The sequence below is a fragment of the Strix uralensis genome, chromosome 4 (genome assembly GCF_047716275.1).
Source record: "Strix uralensis isolate ZFMK-TIS-50842 chromosome 4, bStrUra1, whole genome shotgun sequence".
In the NCBI taxonomy this organism is placed as follows: domain Eukaryota; kingdom Metazoa; phylum Chordata; class Aves; order Strigiformes; family Strigidae; genus Strix; species Strix uralensis.
Window position 1 is genome coordinate 94,911,423 of NC_133975.1, and position 26,262 is coordinate 94,937,684.

Sequence of the window (26,262 nt, forward strand, 5' to 3'; positions counted from 1 at the left end):
TAGTGTAGGCACTGATTAGGAAATACGAAATATGCAGTAAGCCTGTCTCTGAAGTGATACTTAGCATGCCCAGCAGAAGCTGTAAATGCAGACTTCAAAAATGTGTCAGGAAAAGCAAGTTACTCAGAATTTACTTAATCTGAGTTTTGGCTGAAGGTTTGACACAGTCTTATTTTACCAGAATTAGTCAACCCATCTCCAACTTAAAAGAAATACATTTTGACTTTAAACTCCACAACATTTCATTCACCGCCCCTCAGATCACCTATAAACTAGCAGAGACTTTGCTTTTCATAATTTCTCCATACTGGTTTTTGCCATACCACTACATTTCTGTGCTACAGCCAGACCAGCACAACTTGCAAGCAGCCCGGCTAAGCTACGGTGATGAATGACCCCTTGGAGACTAAGCTGTGAGACATCTCTCCTTGGCCTGAATATTGAGCAGTGAATTTCCCCTCACAGCCTTTCCTCCATGTTCCCAGGACTCCTATGCCTGGGAGGTCCAGACTTTGTCCTAGCTTGGACCTTGTGTAGGGAATCCAGTAGCCCTCAGTACCCAGAGTTTCAACTCTTCTTTCTTAGGGCAGTCTACTGTCTCTCACTCCAGAGCTCCTGTTTCTTTGCCCTCTGTTGTAACATCTTCTGAAGGCAGTCTTTGCACCAGCCTCAATACAAGGAAAATAAGTTACTCAGATTCTGTATCTAAGAGCACTTTGGAAAACTCCAGTGTTGCCAAGACACTGGTGGGGGCCTGAAAGAAGCCAAATATTTTGCTGAATGCTTTCTTGCAAAACAGAAACATGTGCAAAGCCAGACTCAGTATATCATCAAATTCATCAGATATGATAACCAATATCCACTGCAGAAGTGTTTGTGAGAAAGCAAGAGAAAACCTGGGACCTTTAGTACAGCTGGCAAAGGGAACCACCATGAAGAATTCTACACCATTTGAACTACTTATCCAGTTGTCTTTTTATTTAATTGTAAGCAACATCCCTATTGGCCACACCAGGGGGGGGGTTTCTCACTGTTATGGAGATTTTTCAATATTGTTGCCTTGGTTTGGGGGAAGGGTAGGCTTCTTCTTTTATCCTATCAAGCTCCCTTCTCACATAAAAGAGAAATGTCAGGCAGACAAGTTCATTTTCAGTCACATCTGCTTCCAGAGCAGAGCTCTTTCCCTGGTTAACCAGTGGGACAGATCTGAAGAAAGACATGGCTCAGGAGACATGTGGATCTAGGCTCAGCCAACAAGCTGATAGGCTTGAAAAAGGGCAGCTGATGTCAGGAAAAAGCAGTGAGAAGAGCAGCAGCATGAACTGCACAATAATTTAGGAATACCATCAGGAATTCTGATGTAAACTGTTCAGATGTTTGTAGCTAAATCCATCACTCAATCCACAGACACAACGAGTTTATATGCAAGGGTTTCTGCAGCCTGGGAGGGCAGCAGATCCTCCCACCTGCACCACAACTTGATGAGCACCTTTGCAAAGGTCACAGTGCTGAGCAGCCCAGCCCCTTCACCACCACCCTGGCCAGGCTCTGTTCCCATGCTAGGTACCAGAGATAACAGTGGAGCTGGCTGGAGAAGAGGTACATCCACATATGACTTCTAAACTTCCCAAATTCCCTCCTTGCACTGATTTCTCAGCAAGCCTGAGAATGTCTGCACTTACTGGAGAACCTACAAAAAAGGGCAATTTGTCACCACAGGAGCATATTTCATATGCAGTATCAGTTTAGAGTGGTGTGAGGATTCTGTAAAAATTTGAACTAGAGCTATGGTCTTAAGTTTAATACAACTGATTGGGGAGCTACATCCTCACTTTCTTCAGCTGTCCTGTTTTCACTGCCTGCAAATTATTGACTTTCCATGAGCCCCATCTCCTCCACTCTTGAACTAAAGCAACCTCAACATAGCCTTCCTTGGTTCTATGGCAGCTAGTGACTGTAAAGCAAGATCTTGCACAAAAAATGTAGGAAGTCATGAAAAGTCAACATTTTAGCTCAGTCCTCAGCTGGCTAACATCAGCAGAGCTGATCCTGCTGGCATGGCACCAGGTCCTTCAGCTAGGACCAAGGTCCAGGAACAAACCAACACAGTCCTGCTATCCAGACATCTCTGAACTGGAATGCCTTAGGGCTTGAGCACTGTCATGATGGTGTGGCCCCAAGGAAAGCTTCCCTCAGGGAGTTATGGCAGGGGCGTGGATAGAGGGTACAACCTTAAATACAGTGCAAGTGAAGATCCAGTGATCCAACTGTGAGTACAAATAAAGAACATTTGTTGGGTCCTCTAGCTGATGAAGTATTACAGCCTTTCTGAGAAACCAGTCTTTGTTGGTGTATCAATTAAGGTCCAGTTAGCTCATACTGTAGGATACACAGAGCCTACCTGGAGACAGTCCTTCATTGCCTGCAGCAGTCCCTAGGTCAGGTGTCTGGGAGCTGATCCTCTCCTTGGCTCCTGCAGCCCTCTTCCTTCCAGTGAGTAAGTTACCAGCTGTCCAGCTGGTGAGATTTCTAGCACATTATTCTTCCTCAATGAAAAGCAAAATTGGAAAGATGAGCAAATACCTCTCAAAATAATGGCTCCATGCAAATGATGGGGAAAACCAAAACAAACAAACAAAAAAAATGGGCTTTAAAAGCATGAGCAGCAGTTGGCCAAACACAGGCACCACTGCATGGAACTCAGGATGCTGAGAAACAGCCATATTGCAGCAAATGCAACACCCTTTCCTGAGAACTGCAGAAAGCCAGTATCTTGGAATTTGTCTGGGGCAACAAGGCTAACTCACTCTTCTGAAAAATGTCACCTTCACCTTGGCGAGAACAGCCATTACAGAATTAACTTATTTCTTATGTTTTTTAAAATAACTACCATTCATAATTCATAGGAAGAAAGTCCTTCCAGCATCAGCTTTCCCAAGGGTAGCTGTACTCTGAGTAGCCTCCCCTCAGGTGGAGGAGGCAGGAACAATTGATGGGGGGACAGACCAGGGAAAGAAACACTGGTAGCACTGATCATCATTTTTGGAAACAGCAGCCAGTCGAGCAAGTTGCAGTACAACTGTCATTTGTCCCTGATGAGGGCATGTAAAATAAGTGAGGTGCTGCACACTTTAAAGTCCCAGAGAGAATCAAGATGAATGGCTTCAGCTGGGTGCCCAGCTTTTGGGAAGCTTGTTAGGTGAGAAGGGTCCTGTCTCAAGAGCTGCAGGGTTGGACTCCCCCAGACGTACACTGGATAAAGCCCGTGTCATTATTTCTTACTGCTTATGAATTTAGATAGATATCACAGGGCTTAACAGCGAACAAGTTTTGCTCTTCTGCCAACAATTTAGCTGAGCATAAAAGCGTTGCCAGGTCATATTAGTACTTATGGAATACCTTTCCCGCATATCCATTGCTGTGATTTACCAGAGAAATCATCTACAGCTGCCACAATCAGAACCAAAGGCAAAACTTCCACTGCCTGAGTGCAGTAATTCTCTGTGTGACCTCAGCCCCACAATACCTCTTGAAGGCAGCGACAGCCACCACCAGACTTTTCTCAAAAGGATGCTGAACAGTCACATATGCGTAGGTTACTGAGCAAAGTAAGTGGCTAATTTTCCAACAGTATTTAACTAAGTTCAACTCTGAATGTGAGGTGAGATTTCTACTGGGTTTACTGGCCTTTGTGGTTTCTCTGCTGATATTTCATGCTCCCTCCTCTCCACTTACCTCTCCAAGCTGAAACAGCCTAGCAAGGGACTGGGTCCACCCTGCCTCCTGCACAGCCGTCTGTGCTGCCAAACCAGTATCAGTGGCAATGCCCTTTTTCTTCACTGGGTCAGCAAGAATCCAGCCTCATGTTCACATCCACAGGTGGGTTTGCAGTTAAAATAACTTTTATTATTGTTATATTACATGAGGCCTGAGACTTTGGGCTGCAGCAGTTTAGGGAGAGCAAAGTTGCGAATCTCAGCAGACATCTGCACAGCAGCCCTGCCATGCTGCCCAAGCCACGGGACAGGCAGGGAAAGGGTTCCCAGCAAGCGAGAAAGAGTATAACAGAGTCCAGCAGAGACACTGGTATTCACGGTAGTTGTCACCAAGTTCTGTCCTTCCCCTCTCATCATTCTCCCAAGTGGGGAAAAAAGATGAGTAACCTCTGCTCTCTGCACTGAAATCCTCCATTTGGATGCAGAGGGCCAGGCTGGCATAGGGAACATAATTTAAGAGCGTCTAGCCTCGTGCTTGGTAAATTGGGCCCATTATACAACCCCCTGTCTGTGTGTATCACCTTACACATAGAGTACATATTGATGAAGGGGAATTTTTGCATGCTGAATAACATCCATATGTTACCCAGGAGATATTTCCTGTTCTTGGTGCTGCTGTGTCATTTATTTTCCTGCTTGTTTTGACTGTTTATCTCTCGAACTGAAGTGTCTAGAACCATGAAAGCCACAGCCAAGGAAACGTCAGTAATATAAACATCATCAATATTTATGATGGGCACCCAGAGAAAAATGTTCCACGATGCAATACCTTGCTTTACACATAGCTCGGTTAGGGCTAGGATGCCTCAGAGTTCTATTCTGCTTCAGCTCCCTTCCATTTTCCTCCAAGCAGTGAGGGCACCTCGGAGCAATGAGGATTTTCTGGCCCTTTAACAATCCCCTTGTCCGCCAGACTTCCTCCTTTCATAGCCCCCATGCACTCCCTCCCCTCTCCCCCGGGGCCAGTTAATATGTGCCAAATCCTGACACCCTGAATGGTTTCCCAACGCCGACACTAATCACGTTTTCGGGAGCAGGTCAGCAGTGAAGGAGCTGAAATTCGTGTGAAAAAGTCCCCGGGATGGCCCCGGTGCCTCACACCTGCATGCCCTATTCATCTGCACTGTTTACACATTGTCATCCACAATTAATTCTTTCCAGGGACGCTCCACTGCCTGCCCTCCCGTTGCACAGGGACCCCATTCTGAGCTGTTGTGTCTGTTAAATTGAGCATGGGGTGCTGCGATTAAATTAAGTTTTGTGGCTCTCTCTCTCCCTCCCTCCCCTTCTCTTTTCTCTCTGTTAATAACGATGCCTGATGGAAGGTTGCTGGCGCTGGAGTAAAGAGGTAATTACAGGCACTAAAAGTAGGGGAAGAAAAGTTTCTGTGTGGAAATGTGAATGAGGACATCTTTTCTGGCTAGCCGACATTGCCCTCAGTGCGAGGTGGGAACCGCAGCCCTGTGTGATGTCCAGGGTACGAGGCGGAGAGGAGGGCACGGGGCTGCACGAGAAGGTTTCCCATAGACAGAGCAAAATGGCAAAACTCAGATCTGCAAGAGTCTCTATCCACTGGCCTGAATATGGGTTTTCTTCAGCAAGTGGCATTCCCACCTTCTCCTACAGCTGCATTTGTGCATGTATGTGGCATACACCAGCCAGGCTGCTCTTCTCCCAGTATACCATACCCATACGCACAGGGAGAAATTTCCTGGGCGAACGGGCTAGCAAGTCACCTCTCCACACTAACACTCTCCTGCGCTGTGGAGTAAAACATGGAATGAGAACTGCTCACTGGAGACGAGGAGGAAAACAAGAGAAGAGGACAGGAATTTGACCAGCTTTTGCAAAACCTTCACGAGGCAGCAGCATTTTTTGCAAAGTGTTTTGCTTGTGTATGAAGCAGACAACTGGTTTTTATTACTGGGATGTCTGCAAAGTCAAAGAGCCATTTTTGCTGAGAACAGAAACGTGCAGCTCTCCGAGCAAGTGGAGTCTGGTGGATTTGGCTTTACGCCTTCATTCAGCTGCTTGCAGGACTCACTACCACAGTTGGTCTGCAGCCCTCCAGCACAGCACACAAAGTGTCCCCACAGCAAGAAGGGCAGAGCTCAGACCCTTCCAGCCAGCAGCCTGGAGTAGAGCTACAGCCAAGCTCAAGAGCAGCCTCTATGTGCTGTTTGCTCACGTCAGACAGAAAAAAAAAAAAAAAAGACCCGAGAATCGCCTTAAGTTCTGAGGCCCCAGTATCCAAGACACATATTAAACATAACAGAATTCATTGGCTACAAGCACAGTCTTTTAAGGCTTGGAAAACAGCAGCCTCTCTGATTTTCATCCTATGCAAGAAAATTGCCCTGCAACAGAAAAATCTTCATGTTGGCAATTAAAAAAACAGCCTCCTCATAAATACTGCTGTAAAATATTGTTGCATGCACATACAAAATGTGCTGGAAAGCACATGCTACATCCCCCTCTAGTGCTGAACTACTACAGAGGAACAACCTAATCCTGCTACTGCTTTCTTCAAGCTGGAGCATAGACAACGCATGATTAAGCCCCATAAATGAACCAGGAAGGTGGCTGCTACATGTGAAGGCATCTTTACAGGATGACTGCTCTACAGCAAATGGATTCACAGGAGCCGAGAAGCATGAGAGTCCTTCAGATGAGTAAGGTTTTGATACCTCCTAAATACCAACGTGAATCCGGGGCAAATCTGTTTTGTTTTGCAAGTCTCCTTACTCATTCTGTGCTTCCACTTTAAAACTAGGGAGCTGTGCACATCATACACCTGATCAACGCCCGTCCCACAGCATCACAGGTCTTTCATGCTTCGTACAGAGCAGCCCCTCCAAGAGCAGCAGCTATAGTTATTACCCTCCCAATCATCCTCCATCACATCAGCCATGGTCCTGCAGGCCTTACTCAGGGAAAGAGCCTGCCTGAGTCAGACAGGGAGCATCAGCTTTCAGCAGCCACCTGTATCCTATTGCATCAGCCCATCTCACCACCTGCACCTACAAGGACCATCAGCCATCAAGCCTGAGGTCATACCAGCCCTACAGGTCTCCAAGGTGTGTGACAGCTCACACCAGAGCTGTTCAGACTGTAAGCCTCATTTCTCCAGCATGCAGGGCAGTGTGTTGCCTGTCCCAGACTCTCCTATGTTTGGTGAAGCAGAGCTCTTCAGATGGTCAGTCTGCATTTACCTTACATCCCACTTTGGGATTGTCTCAGCTTGTTAGCAGGAGAGGGAGGCAGCCGGAGAGAGGCCAGGCATCAGGGAAAAGGTGCTGCACAAGTAGTGCTGGCTGATTTTGTGTACTCACAGTTTACAGTGCCTGGAGAAGGTCCTGGGAGCTGGAGGGAGCAGAGGCATGCCAGCTTCAGCAGCTCACCTGGGTCAGGCTAGGCAGAGATCAAGATTCACAACCAGTACGGGCAGTAGACATGGGTCTACTCAACTGGACATGGGAGCAAGACAGCAGGCACAGTACCGGTACCATGCTCCTTCTTCCATAATTCCTCAACCTACCAATGCAGCCTGCTTGTACAGTCCTTCTAACCTGGTACTACAGGCACACAGGACACAAATTTTAACAACACGGCCTCATGCCAAAAACACTATCACTCAGCAGGAGAGGAGCAGCTTAGCCAGAAGCCTCCCCATACCAGCCAACCATACTGTACCACCAACTGCAAACGGTCTCCTAGTCCTCTCTTTATGCAGCCTCAAGGAGAAACAAACCTGACCCTCCATTCCAGGTGTGTAAAATCTGCCAAAGAACAGCTGAACATAGGTCTTTATAATGGAGGTCTTTGAGCAACCTCAGTGGCAGGTGTTGAGAGCAGCCCTGCCTACAAAAACTTGAAGTGAAGGCTCATGTTTAAATTATTTTCCTGAAGCAGAACTAGTATTCTTAGTAATACAATTATCACAAAACTTGCAAGCCACCTACCACCCTTTCCTCCCACTGAAACAAATGAGAGTGGAGGATGTTCAGCAAATTACACCACTTGCCCGGTTAATAAACAATTTACAGAAAGATGCATGGTTTTAAAGTGCACTATAAACATATATTAATCAATCATTAAATAATTAAGGTAATTCTCTGTTCTTTTTCTCTGGCACTCCTAAGTTGATCGATGTTCCTATAGCAATGGAGGAGCAGGACTGACGGCAGGGGGAATGCAGGGCTCCGGGAGGTGATGCTAGCCCGGGACCTTTGCTCTCCAGCCCTCCAAAAGTCACACAGGGCAAGCGGAAGGGGGCTGCGAGAGGTGACATGCAGGAAGGAGGCTTTCAATTTTAATGGAGATTCTTACGATGACAGTCTATGCAAATAGGTACATGAAAGAGGAGAGGAAACAGACTGGGGGAAGGGGGAGAGAAATTAACCCTGGTTCAGATTTCAAAGCAAAGCCAGGAATAATTTTTGGAGCTAAGAATAGTTGCAATGCACCTTGTTCTCCTTGGGCTCAAGCCCTGCATAATCCTTAGGCTCGGGGTCTGAAATTACAACGCGGGGGGTGGGGAGGGAGGCCAGCCTGCACAGTCTAGGAAATGCGGCTGTCCAGGCTGCAGCTCCATCACCTTTATGGTTCCTTTGTGTCACCAAAAGCGACTATTTAACAAAGGACCCGGCCTTCTGCTTTCGAAGGGTCCTTGCAGTTGTTTTGCAAATGAGATTGCTTGATTGGTGAGCAAAATCAGAGATCTTTTGAAGCTGTTGCCCAGGGAGGGGGGAGGGAGAAGGGTTCAGTTATCCCCCACAGTAAGTAGTAGGATCTGCCTGGTGCTATTGAGAGCTGTTGAGAATGAACCAAACCAACTTCTGGAATGACTTTTAGGTAAAATTCTTCAGAAATCCCAAGAAGAGCCACTCCTATAAAAAGAGCAGGCTCTGCTGAAGTCCTAAGAGAAGCTCCTGTTTCTATCGCAGTCCCCTCGTCCCCCTTGGGGACAGCCAAGCCAGAGGCTGCCCCAGCTTCAGCCAGCCCCTAAGCAGGTGAGCGGGGGTCTTTAGGTTGTTGGAGAATCTGCTTGACTGACACTAAAGGACAGCTTCACTGCTAAGTCCAGGGGACCAGTCTGCAGACCTCGGGGAGCTTATTGGTGTAGATCATGTCAACATCTATGCAGGCACTCACTGGGAGATCTCCTTCTTTTTTGACCAGAAAACAGCTTCTGCAACACAAAAAGTGCCTGTGGGAAGACAGGGATGCTGCTGACAAGAAATGATGTTTTGTTGGAGGTGAACCGGAACAGAGCATTTTGCTTCAACTGCCCTCAAAATTTCATTTCATTTTAGTCAAGTCCTGCATCAAAACGAACTTTCCCGAAAAGGCCTCTCTTCTTTCCTGTGTGTGGGGCTTGTGGCTGAGCTGCATTTATTGAGAACAACGTGGACCTTGCCCAAGCTTTATGGGAGCTGGGCAGAGCTCCCAGGGAGCACAGCCCAGAGGAGAGAATGGGACCCAAACCCAAGGAAAGGCGCTGCCTACTATAATGTTAAGCAGACTTGAAACTAAATGTTTCATGTCAGTTCAACAAATTGAAACAAAACATTCCTACCTCAGAAACGTCAAAATGCTTCACTTTGATCCAAAAACTGTCAAAACAGAACACGGAGACATTTCTGAACATGACTGTTTTAATTCCAGGAAACAATTTTTTCCTATTTTTTTGCCCCAGTTTGTTCTGTTCTGGAAAACAGAAGCAGAAATCCAAATTTCACATAGCTCTACTTAGAGCCATTTATCGCAGGAGGGACCAATACTGCTGTACACGCATGTGTGCGTGAGCAATCTCACTCGCACACAGACTACAGCCACTGTGCCTTTCAGTGGCACCCCCAGGTCTCTCTCCAGACTGGTTTCACCACCCACATTGCTGCCAGGCCTCCATCCCCACGACTGGGGGACTCCCTTCAGTCTGCAGGAGGTCCCAAGTGCCTGGGCATACCCAGTACAAGTGCGCTGTCAAACACAAGCAGTTACTGTCCTCAAGGTACCCTAAAAACAGGGTGTTTAGGGCTGCCACAGCCATCACTACCATCACCACAGGGTTCAAATACAACCCGATTCCCTTTAGAGTCCTCATGCTCTCAGCCAGGGCAGACACAGGGTTTGGTCTGACCCATTCAGACCTCATAGTTTGGTGCCAATGTGATAGCGAGGAACTGGTTTGAATAATCCCCCGCTTTGGAGAGCAGTGCTAAAAACAGCACTTACTGAAAGAGAAGAGGGAAGGCTGTGGAAATTTCACAACTTTAGTATAATTTGAACAGTGATCTTAATTCATATTGCTGAGGCTTATGGATCCTGTGTCCCGAGCATTGTTAAGAGCACGCTAATATGGAAAAAGGTGACATGCTCCTAATCACACACTGCATGCCCAAGGTGGATCCACAGGTCTATTTTTGCCTCAATAGGTGTAATCCTAACACTGCATGTAGTAACAGTTCAACGACTTTATGGGGACACAACTTACGGTGTTCTTGCCCTCCAGCTGAAGGCTGCCAATGTGGCTGTCTGTGTCACTGGCCCCTTGGAGAAAGCATTCCCCTCCTCTGTGCCAGGTAACAGTCAAACCAGGGAATAAAGTCTTCCCCTGTGCTCCCCATCATCAAAGATTTTTAGCTGCTCTGTGCTTCCCATATGCTTGGGATAGCCCTCTTCTTCACAAAAGCTAAAAGACATCCTAAATCATCATTGTGCATTTATTTTCCACAGTCTTTCAGTGTTGATTTCCTCTCCATCACATGTCTCCAAACAGGATCCCTTGACGTCAGGTCCTGTCTTGTTTCTATAGGGTGAGGTGTTCATCCATGGGTACACTATGGCTCTCTCGCACTGGTGGGACAGTTGACATGACCAGACTAGCCATGTACACCTTAGCCCTGTGGGCTGGACTGACCAGGACTGGGGCCCCACACTCCTCTCCTGCCAGATTCTCAGTACCCATTGCCTAGGTTTCCCTGCTACAGACCAGTCTTTCCTTGGTGCCTTCATCTGGGGGAACTTTTCCGTATCTTGGTCTCTTCCTTACTGGGGGAAAAAGCTTCTTTTAAATATTTCCCAGTAGGCATTACTGCAAAAGCAGCAACTCTCATCAGCCCTGGACATACACTGTTGCACCAGGAGATGTATTTCTCTCATTTTGTATAAATAACCCCTAATAATAATTCATTCTGCTAATTCTCCGATTCTCTCCAACTCTTCCAAACTCATTCACCCTCTAAGCATGTAAAAATAAACTGCAGGAACAATTCATATTGCATCCACAGCTAAACAAACTCTCTTGGGTTCCACTGTTACCCAAACAGTACCCTTCGGATTCATTCCCTGTGGGTTGGCAGTAGCTCAGTGCTCACAGGCTCTCTCAGGGGCTTGGATCTGATGCAAGATCGGTCTTCTTGCTGAGACTTTGCAGTCTCTTCACAAGGCTCCTGCAAAAACCTAAGAGAACATCCAGAAGGCCTTATCCATCACCGGGCTGTCCTAGGCTGTGAGAGAAGACTGGATCTGAGATGGGCTGACTTCCAGGTGATGATTGTTCCCACCTCCTAGGAACAGCTTGCAGCAGCTTTGCCAATTGCTGGGATGCATCCCTAAATATAGGAAGGTTTTAGGCTTTAAAATGCGATGCAGATGATTAAGAGATCTTCCTTTTAGGGATAAAAGTGTAGTGACATTTCGTGGAAGCAGTATATCACCTTTGAGAACCAAGGCATGCATTGTTTCAAAAATAAAAGATAGTAAGATAAAATAAATAATAACCACAGGAACAGAGGAAATCGGCACGTAGGTTATATTCCAAAAGTCTCCTCAGTGAAGCTTCAGATGTGCTCTGTTGCCATCATCCCCCCTGAAGATTATTTCAAGGCTGTACTAATATGTGGATCATGAGTGTGGCTGTTACCATGGGCACATATCTAATCAAATGGGGCCTAATTATGTATATTACCCAATTTGGCACTTTGAGAGCACTTCAGTGATGATTCTTCTGCTTGTCTAACAAATAACATGATTATTCAGTAAGCTGCATATGTTTTAATGTTGTGTTTTTGTTCTTTGATAAGAAACTGTCTAGCTAACCAAAAGTGCTTTTCACTTACAAAGGCATAGCTAATATTAGCAACCAGATTCAATTAATTATGTTTAATAAGCTAATAAATAAATTTAGGACTCTTTGTGCTATGCTCAGTCACCTTTATAGAAAACACTTCATCATTAGTCACCAAAAATGAAAAAGTCTCTTTTTTCCAAGGATGAGAGCACTTTAAAAACTTCAGTTTAATATTATAAATTACAATGCAATTCACTTTAAAAATAGATTTTAAAATTGATGCTTGTCTTTAGCTTTAAGACTGAAAACAGATTCTTTATATATGTCTCAGATTTATGGGAAGAGCAAGAAATTTTTCAGGAACATGAACAAGTTGGTGATGCTCATTCTTATGCCCCCACTATATGAAAAAAGTGAAGATTGCTGCTGCTCCCACCCTGCTACAATGCTGCCTGGTACAAGCAGAAAACAAGGCTTTTCCTGTGACACCCATGGAATAAAGGAGATATTGCCAGCAGGACAGTGGGATGGGTAGTGATGGAGGCTGCAGAGCTGAGCCACGCTTTGAATCATCTGTGACAATGAGCTGGGAGACAAGATGGGAGCCTGTCAGACCTGGGTCAGCAGGAGTCAAGCTTTCAGGGAGATGAGCGATCCTACCTGTGCAGGTACCGATGCATACAGTATTGCACTTTCCTTCTCTGTCTTTCTGCCAATCAATTTACTCACATAATTTTCTCCTAAGTATATTCAGGCAAAGGACAGAGAAAGGTCCCTCTGGAATTTTCCCCCACCCCATGTTTTTACTTTCCATCCCCATCACACCCACACAGCTGCCAGGAGAAGGACACGTGGTTGGGAGAACCTGCCAGTTTCAGCAGCCTCTTCATTCCCCTCTTCCAACCACTGAACGGATAATGCAAGGAGAAAGAGCTTGTAAATCATGTGACCAGGAGCACCTTCTGTGCTTTTCTTCCTATGACAAGCATTCCTCAAGCCTGCAAGAGACAAATATGTGAAGCGTAGAGTCCATATATTGAGTACAGGAATGAAGCAAACTGTTGAGCTGTAGGGGAACTGGTGTAACAGAATGGGAAACCATCCAAACTGTGAGGTGTCTAGTTAAGACTAACAGTAGAAAAGTGCGATCTACCAAAGTCAGCAATGACTAGGTAAGATCATGGCAAGAGGACCAAGGAACTACCTGGCAGATGACCCATGTGATTGCCAGATGAGAGATCACTCATACAAGCACAAGTTGTGGCAGGGTGTCTTTGGGGAAATTCTATCTGAAACCCATTTGTGAACCCAGTTGCTGATAAGAAAGACAAGGACCCTCTGCCCTTGCAGCCCCAGTGTGGATGGGTGAAAGACCCCCAGGTTGCCAACTGTCATCAGCATGTGTACCCTGCCTCGATCACCAGTCAGGTGGTCTGCAAGGGCACAACTTACCTGGCGCAGCCATGCTGTGCTGAGCGGTGGGGGTCCTGCTCCAGTCAGTCAATTAGCATGTGATGAGCTGGTATGATGGGTGCTGGTATGGCTGTCATTGTAACGCTTAGGTGAGATGCTGTTTGTGTACAATTGAAGCATTAGTAATAAAACACATAATAGTAGTTGGAATATGGGCATCGTAGTAAAAGATAGGATCATATCATCCAATATTCCCCATGTTGGTCATCATCCCATTCAGCCAGTGGTCTCTGCAAATTGATCTTGAAGTTCCCAGCTCCAGTTGTTCTGTGACACCAGGCACCACAGGGCCTCCTCTCCCTCCCCTAACCCCCACACCATTAAAAATAATTAAACTCTTGTCCCATGGTGTCCAGGTGTCACAAGACACCTGGTAAGTCTCACCTCTAACTACCCGCTTGGCTGTGCTGGAATAGCAGCGCTGCAGATGCTGCCCGTGGGGCTCAGCCCAATCCCACCAGAGCTCCAGGCAAGCTGATGGCAGGGCACCCCCAGCTCTCCTCAGCTTCCCAGGGCACAGTAGGGAGCCACAAGTTAATCAGCAATGCCCTGCCACAGGTCAGCACACCCAGATATCTATATTTTTCCTTGTTTGTCATTTTCCGTCAGCCTCCATTTTCCTCCAAATCTCTTTGGTGTACCAATTAATCCAGAGGGTTTTCATTTACTCGGGCCGTCCAAACCAGCAACACACGAATACCCCCCACAATCACTGCCAACAGCTCGTAATACATTTTAACTGCTCCTTGGCCTTTGATGTGTTAGCCTTCTGGGCAACATTATCATTACCCTTTATATACCTCCATAGGTGAATGCAGTGCTGCACAGCAGCTTGCACATGCTAAGTGCAAGCTAGGGTTTGTTTGTGTCTGAAATAAAGTTCATTGTCCTAAGAACCATGCAAGAATTGTGCCCTCTTTGCTAGCAAAACCATGAACGAGCCCAAAATAAACACCAATAATATCCTGGGCTCTGGAGAGCTTATTTTCAAAGTGCGTGAGCAAATATAGGAAGGAACAGGACAAACCAAAAGAGTCACTTACCTGGGGAGAAGCCTTAATGGGAGAAAGGAGTCCTGGTAGAGTCTGAAGGTGTGGGCACCACGTCAGGGTAAGAAAATGGTGTGCCTTGCACATGTGCACGTGCTAGAAGTAAAAATACCATTCTAGCTGAAGCATCGGATACAGCCAAATTCCAGAAAATATAATGGCAATTTTTAGGGAGCCAGGGGCATTGCAGTCCCAGACTGGGGCATTCTTCACAACTTTGGAGCCATTTATGGTTTTGAGGGCTTTCTTAATGAAAATAGTTACAATTGCATTTCTCAGGGAACATAAATCAGCATGAGTGGCGTCAGCCTGATGATTTGGGAGGGCACTCAGCCCAGCTAGGTTAAACCACGACAATGTGAAAACATTCAGAGCCCTGAAAGCTTAGTTGGAGATGGTACAGCTTAGCCAAGGGTGTTCCACAGTGGCCACACAACTCACAGGTGCTTACAAGAGGGGGGTGGACAAACAAGCTTCCTATAATAAGCTATTTTTGTGGGAAACGATGGGTACACAATGTTGACATGGGTGTGTGGAGAGGAGTCAGGGGTAGGTGGAGCATGGTCATTTCTAAGGAGAGTTGTCAGAGTCCCTGAGCAAAGCCAGTGAGGGAGAAGACCCTGGCCAGCAAGGGAGGAGATCCTGGGTTTGTCCATCTAGGCATTAGCCTCTGAACATTTCTATTGATCCTGCCATCTTTTCTGACAAAAGGTGGTAAATGGTTCCTCTGGTCTCCACAGTCATCCTAAAGCTGCAGAACAAAGCCCTGCTCATCACTACCCTTCTCTATCCAGAGGGCTGATATATTTTTTTTTATAATTCAAAACTACCTTTGACTGAGCAGGTCAAAACATAATTTCCTTATTGCAGTCATCAGTCTGCAAAGGCAGTGCTGTGCTGTGCCCCTGCAACAAAAAGCCTGATGTAGCAAGCATGGCCAGACCCCAAACCTTCACGGGGCTCACGCTGAATTAAACTAGGACTACCCCAAAAAGTTAGGAGGGAGGCAGAGAAAGGGGCTGCTTGCAGCATGTTGCTGCATAGGTCCGTAAAAAAAGAATGAGCCCTTCCCCACTCCCCCTGAAAGCACTGGGGAGATAAATAGATCATAGAGAGGAGCTATTAAAATGGGTGCCGGGGGACCTGGTTTCAAGCAGGGCTTAAGACACTGAACAATGGGCTGCCATTTTGAAGCAGCTAGAGCCCAGGGTGCTCAGGACGATATGGCAGAAAACACTGTCGCAGGGTATGACCCTTGCTTGCAAAATAAACAGGCCCCTGAGAGTTCATTGTGCAGTTGCTGCTGACGTGCAAAGCTACCACTGAAAAACATAAACTACGCTTTCTAAAAATATAAAAGAGCAGTGCCTGAGGGAGGACTGCTTGGGGCGGGAGAAGCAGAGGGAAGAGACCAGCGTTGTCACTGAATCCCTGTGGGATTTTTGGGAAGGGACCATGCCTTTCCATGCCCCACCAAGAGCAGGGTCATGCTGGGGGCCCCGCTCACAGCAGCCACCATGCCATGCAAACAAGCCGCGAAGGAAAGAGCCCCTTCCCATCATGAGCCTTCAGGAGAGTTCACATCCCTCCGGCAAGTTTTCCAGACTGGAGATAATCCTCCAAGCAAAGTTGTTGGTTTGCAGAGGACCAGTCGTGCACCACTCAGTGGGGGACAAGAGGTGCCGCTGCCCTGGGGAGCTCCCCAGATCCTTCCCCATCAGAACAGTGGGCTTCAAGACCTCTGAGAGATCTTGCTGCCTGGCAGGGCTGAAGTACACGGCCAGAGACACCCACACAAGGCAGCCTGGCATCTGCTGCTGGGGTGATCCCAGCTGCCACCGTTGCCTCCGGCTGCCCTTCCAAGCCCCCAGAGATGGAGAGGGCTCCTCAGCCACAGGAGAGTCCAGCCAAGAAAGAGAGGCAGAAAGAGTTAAAGTAGCTGGTAAATAAAATTCCCACTAGAAAAACATGATCTGGGCAGAGAAAAGCATCCTTTCCAGTACTGCCAACCCCACATACTCAAAAATTATGCGTCAGGCTCCAGAGAATCACGGCTTAAAAATCACAAGGGGTTTTGTTCTGGTTTTTAAAGAAAATTATAAATGTTTGAGCTTTTCCTAATTGCACTCTGGTTTCTTGAACTTTATGATTGCATTTTCAAACTTTTTTCCAAACCCCTGAGGGCTACAAACTTCTACATTTTTATTATAAAATAAAGTTGAGAAGCTCACCTAAAGCCCACAGCTTTGGGGCAAACAGCAAAGATCAAAAGACTTATGCTAAAATGAGGAGAATAGGAAATACTGGAGATCTCAAGAATGAACACCCCGCAGTATACGTGTCTCTTACCATTTTTCTCCAGTGTTGCGCAAAAACACTTTTAGAAGATATTTTGCTGTTTTAACAAACACGATGTTGCTTAAGTACTTTGTTTGCCAGCATGAAGAGCAGGTCTTCAGTGACATTTTGCCTCCAAGAACAATGTTGCTTTCAGCCAAGGGCTGCAGAAAAGTTAAAACTGAGGCTGCTGTCCCAGGCTAAGGAGACCAGAAGAGCACACTGTTTCCAAGAGCATGTTGTGTGTTCAGGCTTGCTGATGTTCACGGAGCAGGGAAGATTGGGAAACATTATCTAGGGTCAAACTCAGACCTGACCTTCCATCTTTAGCCTGATCCATACAGAAACATATTGCCCAAAAGGGGTAGGTGAGTGTCATCCAACTTCATTTCTTCACCTCTGAAGGCGCTGAAAGAACTCTAATGTCTTTACAGGGACACCTCTGTTACAGGGCAGATTGTGGTAAATGTATCAGTCTGTAAAGAGCTCAGTGATCCTCCAAGATTAAAGGCTGATCTGAGTGCAGACTCACTATTGTGCCTCTTGAAAGGATTTGGATTGTAACAGCCTGATTATCGATCGCTGCCCTTAAGAGAACGTGATACTCTCTTTTGCACTGATCTTATTAGCTTTATTTACCATAACACTTGCTGAAACATCTTGTGATGATAATGGCTTCCTTTGGTTGCTGTCAGAATGAACAAATGGAAATAAAAACATGTCACTAATAAATGTGTCCTACTCTACTTAAAGCAAGACAAAAGCATCGCTCTTCTGGGTTTGGCTTGCCATTGCCCAGGTGCTTAGACAAGGCTGAGCATGGGGGCTGACCACAGGAATGCCAGTAACCAAAAGACAACGGTGCCTAATGCACTGGTGGAACTCAAAGTCACGAGGTTTCCACCAGCCCAGAAACTCAGCAAAACACCCAGGAGGATGACAAATACATCTGGTGCCCAGACTGAGATCCAGCACCTGGAGGTGCTGCTCTAAGCAGAGCTCAGCACGCGTGGGCCTAAGAGGCTGCAAAAGGTGAAGGCAGATAGTGAAGTACACAAACAAGCAAAGGTTTTTCAACAGCCCTCTTGACCTTTTTGTGACCCATCTGCAACACACAGAAAGGCCAATGGCTCAGTTCAGGCAGGAGGCAAAAGGACTTTTGCAGGATGGTGCACACCGTCTCCGAGGTTGCTGGGGACCCTGAGCCCTCCTCAGACCAAAGGACGCACCTAGAGCCCATCCAAGCTCTCAGCCTTCCCAGCGTTGCATCAAGGTAAGGTGGAGCCCAGTACCATGTCACCCATCCTCCAGGGTCTTCATCCTCACCACACCACCAAGAAGTAAAATGCCCCTGCCTGCAGAGGTGGGAGAGAGGCAGAAATTTGCTTACCTGTGTCCTACCGCAGGGGTAAGCAAGGAAATAAGTTCAGCTGTCTTCTCCTGCAAATAAGCACCATAACCCTCTTCAGGCTGAAGCAGGGTCCCATCACAACAGGTGCAAGTTGAAGAAAAAGGAAACAAAACAAGTGGGGGTAAAAAAAAGATCAAAACTCCCCCCAAATCCAAACTAAAAAGCAGTGGCATAACCACGTCACTGAGCACTCACAGAGCTTGCGCTGTAACCAAAGAAGTGACCATATCCAAGCACTGCTGTACACCCAGATATTTATTTAGGATTACCTCACTGATTGATTACAGATCATGCAAGAGCTGGGCCAATCATCCAGGGCTGACCCAGGGACAGACAGGTTCAAACATCCCTTGGAACGTGGTTTCAGGCACCCCAGCTCAGCTGCAGTGCTGCCTGTGAAGGGCTGCTGTTCCCCGTGCCCGCTCAGGGTGCTTCCTCAGGATGGCACACTCAGGGTGCCCCGGTGTGCTGTGAGAGCCAGGCTTTCACACTGGCCTTTCTGTGACTGCTGAGAATTGAATCAGGCTTAAAAGAAAACCCTTCTGTAGCTAAAATGTGCTATGCTCATCTCTTACTAAGCTTGGATAGCTTCAGGACCTTTCCCTACACAGGAGATGGTGATAAAGCAGGGAGCAAGACTCAGACCAACCCCAGCCACCCACTCAACGGCTTGCTTGGTCCTGAGCCTCATGAACAAGTGCAGTGTGGTTGCTGCAGCCATTTCTGCCTCTCAGGGAGATAGATCTTCACTGTTAAGCAGGCTAACATGTCCTCTTCTCAAAGCTCCTAAGACACCTATGGGAGAGAGAGAAGTCTGATCTCCTAATACGTACAATCTACAGATTTTCTGCAAAGTCTGTGAGTAACCACAAGAGGAAGACAGAAGAAAGACAAGGCCATTTCCAGACACTGCAGTCAGTGATGCAAGGATGCCGAAGGAGCAGACAAGAACCAGGCAAAGCCATGGTCTCCAGAGCGACAGCACAGTTTTCCTCCTTAATAGCCCTGTAATTCCAAAGTGTCAGCTTAGTTCTACAAAATCAGATATGCACTTAAACATAGCTCTGTTTTGGATTGCATTACTTAAATTATGTTTTCTTTTTGTTTTCCAAAAGAGAGATTTTTCCTTCTCATGCTGGAAAGGACAGTGGCTGAGGGGATCACCACAGAGTTGAGAGACAAGAGGATAAGGGGGCCAGCATATCAACAGATAATTTACCCAAATTAATTTGCAGGTGAGGATTAAAGTTTCCAGGTAGCTCAAGCTGTTTGGTTGCTGGCTGGAACATTGTTTCAGCAGCTCAGGGGCAGACTCCAGAGCCTAGGCTGACATCTCGCCAGCATCTGCCAAGGCACTGAGGAGAGTGGGATGCTCTCCTCTGGTGCTGCGAGGAAACCCCCAGCTCTCCCACTGAGCCCTCACATGCAGGCACCAAGTTGAGTGGCTCTGCAGCACTGCTGCTCTGCACCCGCTGGAGCACCTTGCTTGGAGTTAATCCCCATTATGTAGCCTGGCACTTACATGCTTTTTAGAAGTCTCCCACACAGCCACATGGGGACTCATTTCTAAGATTAAACCCTGGTGGTAGTTTCCATACCTTCTCCTTGACATGAAAATTTCTCTCCCTTATAAAAGGCAATTTGGCTGCCCTTCAGATGGGAACTTGGGGAGCAACAGGAGGGGAAAGACTAGGTGAGTCTGCCTTTTCATAGACCTCCTGGTTCACCCCTAGGGTTTGCATAAGGGTCTTGGTCTCTTTCAGAAATCCTTGACTATTCCCGATCACCTTATTTCTTAATTCCCACTTTCCTAGCCATCCACTTTATTAAATTTTCATATTCATCATGTAGGAACAAGAGATACTTCATGTCATTGATGGAGCAGTTTAAAGCTATGGAGGTAGAACTTTAGCACAATCTACCCAATGAAATTATTTAAAATGTAAGCTTTGATACAAATGAAACACACTCACCTCAGCTCAAGGTGTAATTGCCCTTCACAGGTGCATGGCATCTACAGGTGGAAGCTGGACAAGAGACTAAGGAACCTTCTGCCACCCAGATCAGCTCTCCCAAGCTCGTGCCAAAGAAGCTTCTCACCTGACCCAGAGAAAACAGCATTTTCCAAATAGTTATCACTCTTCTGCAAAGATCAGAAGAACTGCAGACAAGGCTCATTTCTCCCGTAAAGCTAGGAGCAATAGTCAAGGCTATACAGATTGGATACAGGCTTAAGGAAGGTCCTGCTGGCCTGACAACAGCATTTTACCAAAGTTTCAAGGAAACTTAAGCTGTCAATTTCTTTATGAAGCTGTCTTTGACATCTGGTCCCTGAGGAAATGAAACAGTTAAGATTAACTAGACCCACTAATTACGTAGTTAACAAGTGACTACAATAGACAATAAATAATATCTCTTCTCCCACAGGGAGAAATAAGCATCATGGACATGAACAGACTTCCTTCTGTGGAGTTTCCCCCCCAAAAACATCCACCCTTGAGGTGAACCTGCTCCAGTACCTTGCTGACACCCTTCTGTGGGCACGGGTGGCAAAGCCAGAACCACCCTCTGCATCTGGGAATGTGGGGTGCCCCCAGTGCTCCCCTCAACACATGCAAGTACCTCTCTCCCATTAGCAGAGGGGTTTCTACCCCAGACCTGCAGACCACTCCCCACCGAGGGAAAACAGAGTCTCTCCCATGTACCACCATGTTGCACTGGTTGCTATGGGCTCCTTAGAGAAAACCAAGCAGTGGTCAGAAATCCACGGCAACCCATGTTTGCTAATTGTAAAATCACCCTTTCCAGAAGTGGAGCTCTCTGTCTGGAGTAACTTAAAACCACCTAGGGTAATAACACCACCAAAAGGACGGGGCAGAACCCTTCCCTGTCACCAAGGCCCTTTGGCACTTCACGGTGCTGGTGGAAAGCCTTGCTCTAGAAGTGAGGAGGAAGAGGCTGCCTACTGAAATGATGGTCTCAATGGCTGAAGTGCCTCACTCACGCTCTTGGGAGCAGCTTTCCTTTCTCCAGAGCTCCCCACACCACTTGAGGCATAAGCAGTGCCCACCTGACCAGCAAGCTCAAATTTAAAACAACCTCCCTAACATGGAGAAGAGGCATCGGAGTAAGCTTGTTTTTCACTGCTGACTGACCAGACTGTGCTCCAGATGACACTGCCAAGTCCTCTCTGAGATGAAGCCATCAGTAAAATCAGAGAAGGGTGCACTATCCCCTCCTCTGGCTGTTGAAAATGTGTCACTAAACCAGACAGATTCTGGCGCTGTGTCTCAGCAGGCACTAATTTAGCCCATACGGGAGTGCTCTTACATCATTTGTTCCGGGCACAGCTTAATTGCAAAATTAATTATTTTCCTATCAAACCAAACTGTATAAGAGGGTAGTCATGGGATTTTTAAGACTGATGGATGCTAAATGGGATTTGAATAAATATAAACAACTTTGGCTCCTGTCTGCGCTCAGGACCTCTAAGAGAGTAGCACTGTGGGGGCAGGGAGCCATCGAATGCCTGGCAGTGGGGGACAGGGCATGGCTGCCACCAGGAAGGCAGGGGTGCAAGGTCCTAGCCACCCTGCCATGGGGTGCCAGGATGGGGCCCCCATCCACACTGGGATGCTGCAGCAGACACAGCTGGACAGTGAACCACGGATCGCACCACCGTCCATCTCCAGCACATCCCAGCGGCTGCGGGAGGCCTCCAGGGTGTGCAGCTGGTTTGGCAGGGCTTTCAGCCTTGCTGCAGGGAGACAGCAGGACTGTTCAGACCTGGGGGAGCCTCTCCAGCCCCCCCTCACCCTGTCCCACTCCAGATGTGCCCCTTCCCTATGACACACTGGGTAGCCATCCCCAACACGGAGCTGGCATGGCAACACGATGGCACCTGGCATGGAGGTGAGGAGAGGGGAGTGTGGCCGTCACCACGGCATCAGGCTACAGCTGCCCTGGCCAATGGGACATGGCAGCTTGTGCCAGACTGCTCCACGCCAGGTGGTGAGGGGTTGGCATCTCAAGACAAGCCTGTTCAATTTGTTCTCGTTTCTGACCCTGTCTCAGGGGGCTCAGACACAAGCAGAGCTAACCACCACCCCAAACACACAACTGTTCCCGTGACAGGGCAGACCAAACCTAGATTTTAATTGGAGAGCATCCCATTTAAGTGGGCTGCATCCTCAGGTGATGACACAAGTGAAAAAACATAGATAGGACCAAAACTGTGGCGCGGAGAGCCACAGCTGGAACAAGTTGTGACAAGTCATGATTTGCAGAAGCCTTCCCTCTTCAAACCTCTGATAGATATTGCAGCACAGCATCCACCATCTAGAGAGGGCTGTGGTGGGCAAATTGCCTCAAAATCACACAGAAATTAGCAAATTGATTAGCCAGTGAGAAAACCTTACCTGAACAAAATATGGACACCAGATGCCAAGGTCATGTCTTGCACTGGGGGCCAACACAGTGTGAAATCTGGCACAAATCAAGTCACCGCCACTCCTTTCGGGCACGTCTGCTGAGGTACAGCCTTTGGGGAACCACTGGGCTGAACTCAAGTAAACTGTGTAAAAACACAGAAGAGATGGCAGTCCCAGCTGCAAACCAGAAAACTGGACCTCAGCTCCCCACCATTGAAAGGGGTATGTGAACCATTTCATATTTGTCAGGTGAATTTATGAAGCTGCATTATGAAAGCATGAAGCACTGACTCCTTTGGTGTCTTTTAAAAAAAAAAAAAAAGAAAAAAAAAAAAAGAGTCCACAACACAGCTCATTTTGATCTCCAACAGGAAGTCTGCAATCTTGTATACATTTTTTTAAAATATCTCCTTTAATGCCTCAGGCTTGTTAAGCATCCTGTGATGCCTGTTGTATTAGACTGTATCTCTGAATTTGGGAGGATCTGACTTAATAAAAAAAGATCTAAGCGATGGCACCTACGGTGAGACTTTGTTGTTTTATGAGGTCTTTTATCCTCAGAAAGCAACGAGGTTCTGGGCATGCAACCACTGCCCTCAAGTGGCATGAGCTGTGTGGGACCTTCCACGAAGGTCCTTAGCTTTATGCAGCACAAGGGCACAGATGGAGGCAAAGTCCTTTGTGCAGGGAGCAAGCTGCTTGAGCATATTTGAGCTGTGAGGGAAAAAAAAAGGAGACCATTTAAAGAACATCTAGAAATTTTAAGAACTGAGCCTGGGAAGTGGCCAAAGGAAGGAAAAGGCACACCTTGCCTAGGCATGAAGCTAGGGGCTCGCTGGCCAAACAGGCAAGGCCGAAGCCTCCTCTGAACCGAGGTAGGTGATGCGGCCATGAGGTCAGCATCGTGGGCTACCAGCAGCATGCCCATGCAACACCCGAGCCCCAGTGCCTCCCATCATGGGAGCCTGCTCCTTCCTCTGGCCATGCTCCTTGGCGATCCCAACCCCCAGGTCCCACCGCAGGGAGCAGCAGCTTTAGAGTTGCGATGCAGCTCTTTGGATACGTCTGAATGCAAGCCCCCAGATCCAGTGCCCGTGTAAAACAACTGGATGTCCCAGCATGAATCAGGGTCGAAATAATGATCCTAATTTATTCTGCTTCTCTCGACTAGTCTTGCCCTGGGCTCCTGTGGCGTTTCCTGCATGAACTACTGGGAACCAGCAGGAACGCTTGAAGAGCAAACAACTAGCAGGCATTTTTTTAATTACTGGGGTAGTTGAAACATTCTTCTACAGCCCTGCAAAGACAAAGGGTAAGAGCGTTACAACATCATCGTTTTAAAACCCTGAGCTGCAGTGAGCTTGGGTGGGGGGGTCGGGGTCTGACCACTGCTGAGGCAGTGATGCTTTATAATGATTTAATTGTTTGATTTGACCCTTCTCGCATCTTCTGACAAAGTTCAGCGTACAGCTAAAAGGCAAACACAGTGAAAACAAGCATTTCCTTAGGAAGGCTGGGGATCTGCGGGAAAAAAACCTGAAGGGAGGGATAGAAAGAGAGAAGGAATTGCTGTGGGCTTTGCTCCTACATTTTCCCCTAATTCCTATGAATCCTGCCCATGTGTTACTTGGGCAGCTCTTACTTGTGCCTGGAAATCTTGCAGATGCCCAAGGAAAAACAAAATGCATGCAGTACTGCAGGCCACCTCCTCCCGCTTGCTTAGCCAGGGCCCCAGCAATGAGGCCAGGCAGTACTCTCTGCCACCACAGTGACACAGAGGCCTCAAAACACCATCAGTGATTTAGGGGAAGGGCCCTTGTCTCCAGGCATGGCGGTGTGGTGCTCACAAGGGTGGAGGAGAAGCCGCAGGCAAGGACATCAGAGCCACCAGGAGCTGCTGGCATGGCTGTCCGGGGTTCTACGGGCACCGCTCCTCCCCACTTGATAAGGGATGTCCGCACTGGGCTCCAGAGCTGCTGTTGGTGCTTTTCCAGCCTGGCTGTCAGCTTGGAGAACAGAGTTCCTAACCAAAGCAAGAGTAAGTGGGGAGAAACAGGGAGAACAGCTCTGACATTCCTGCCTGCCGCCAGCAGTGTTTCCAGAGCAGTGGAGCTGGAGAGGCTGAGCCTGCTGAGCTCCCAGATGAATAGGAGTGATGGACACATTACTGCAGTGTTGTAATGCCCTTCAGCAAAGGGATTAGAGCTCAGCCATATTGCAGCAAACCTCCCTGTAAAATCCCTTCCCCAGTTCTGTAACACAACTATCATATAACAGCTTCCCTATCTACAAGGCTCTTTTAGACCCAGACTTTATATTCTGCAAGCAGAGGACAAGATATTGCCAAGGGCAAAAGATTTTCTTGAAGCAGGACTGAAGATTGCTATCACTCAGGAAGGGATGGAGCAGCAGGCAATCTCACCGAAGTCTCCTACAGCCACATCCACAGGCATGTAAGGCAATGGCATTCATTTTGCTCTAGTTTAATGTGTTCAGCTCTGTATGTTTCCAGAGTCCCACACCGGACCTAGGGGTTGGCTCAGGTCAACTTGAAGACAATAAATACCTTAATTGAAGGCAAAACCTGCGGAGGGATCAGGGAGTGTGGCACCAGGGGACGTGCCATTCCCCAGCATGGCAGACCCAGGGAAGCATGTCCCCTGTACAGCCAGGGACAGGGAGCAGTGGGGGGATGAGCAGAGGTCACCTCTGCAGCAGCTGCAGGAACAATCTTCATCAGCCATCTCTCTGGCCCCTCTTCCTGCTCAAGCACCAGCTGCCCTGCCCCTGTTTCCCTGCACACCAGAGCACCAAGTGTATGTCATGCCGTGCATCGTTGTACTGAAAACTCAAGGCAGGTACCAGTCTGGGGTGGGTAAAAGCTGCCTATTTGGCTTTGCTTGCAGAGCTTGGGCGATGCCTGCAACCCTAGCTGGATCATGGTGCAGAGCTCCTCAGGTCCTGAAAGCAATGCTGCTGTGCCGCAGCAAGCACAGCTTTGTATTGCAGAGGCCGGTTGAGGCTCCTGCCATGCAGAACCTCCCCTCAGCGCTAAGGAAGGAATAATATTTTGGATGTTGGTAAGGCTTGGAGAATTCATTTCTGTATGCAATCAAAAAATTTCTAGACGGTGTCAGACTTACCACATCAGGAAAAGAGATGTGAAGGCCGCTAAGAGTTTACTAGAGAAATTACTTGTCCATGGACAAAGTTTATTCCTAGCCCTCCTTTCAAGACATTGATTTATGGCCAGAAGCATAAGTATTTTATAACCCTTATTAAAAATAAAGTATCCTGGATGCATCCTGCTTTTAAGCATTGGCCTTGGCAGTATCTTGTGGAGAAGAGTTCTGGTTCATTTTCCTTTGTATGAAGTGCCAGTCTTTACCAGTCTGGAATGAGTCTCCCTCTCGCTCTCACCAGCTATGTCCCCATTCTCACAGTAAGAGCAGATGCTGGAAGAGGTGGGGGACCAGAGCAGAAGCTACACAAACTGCACAATGTATTACTGAAGTAAGTGGGGTTTACAGCTGCTTGATTGCTCAAAACACGGATTTCTGTTTCAACAGCTGCTGAACAACAAGAGTGGTGGCCTGAAAGAGAGCTCATGTTTTGCTTTCATTAACTGGATGTTATTTGGACTTCTGAATCAATCCCTTCTTCACCTTCCCAACCACTTACAAAAGAAGGGACCTCTAAACCCTTCAGCAGG

General features: G+C 47.4%; 1 long non-coding RNA gene across 1 annotated transcript; it reads right to left on the reverse strand.

The window, feature by feature from the left end:
- Nucleotides 1-18,392: 18,392 nt before the first annotated feature.
- On the reverse strand, nucleotides 18,393-23,643 carry LOC141943199 (uncharacterized). The gene is made up of 3 exons (XR_012628879.1): nucleotides 22,539-23,643; nucleotides 20,094-20,220; nucleotides 18,393-18,915 (listed from the first exon to the last, which is right to left on the reverse strand). It is a non-coding gene; the product is annotated as an uncharacterized LOC141943199 (long non-coding RNA).
- Between the last annotated feature and the right edge of the window lie 2,619 nt (nucleotides 23,644-26,262).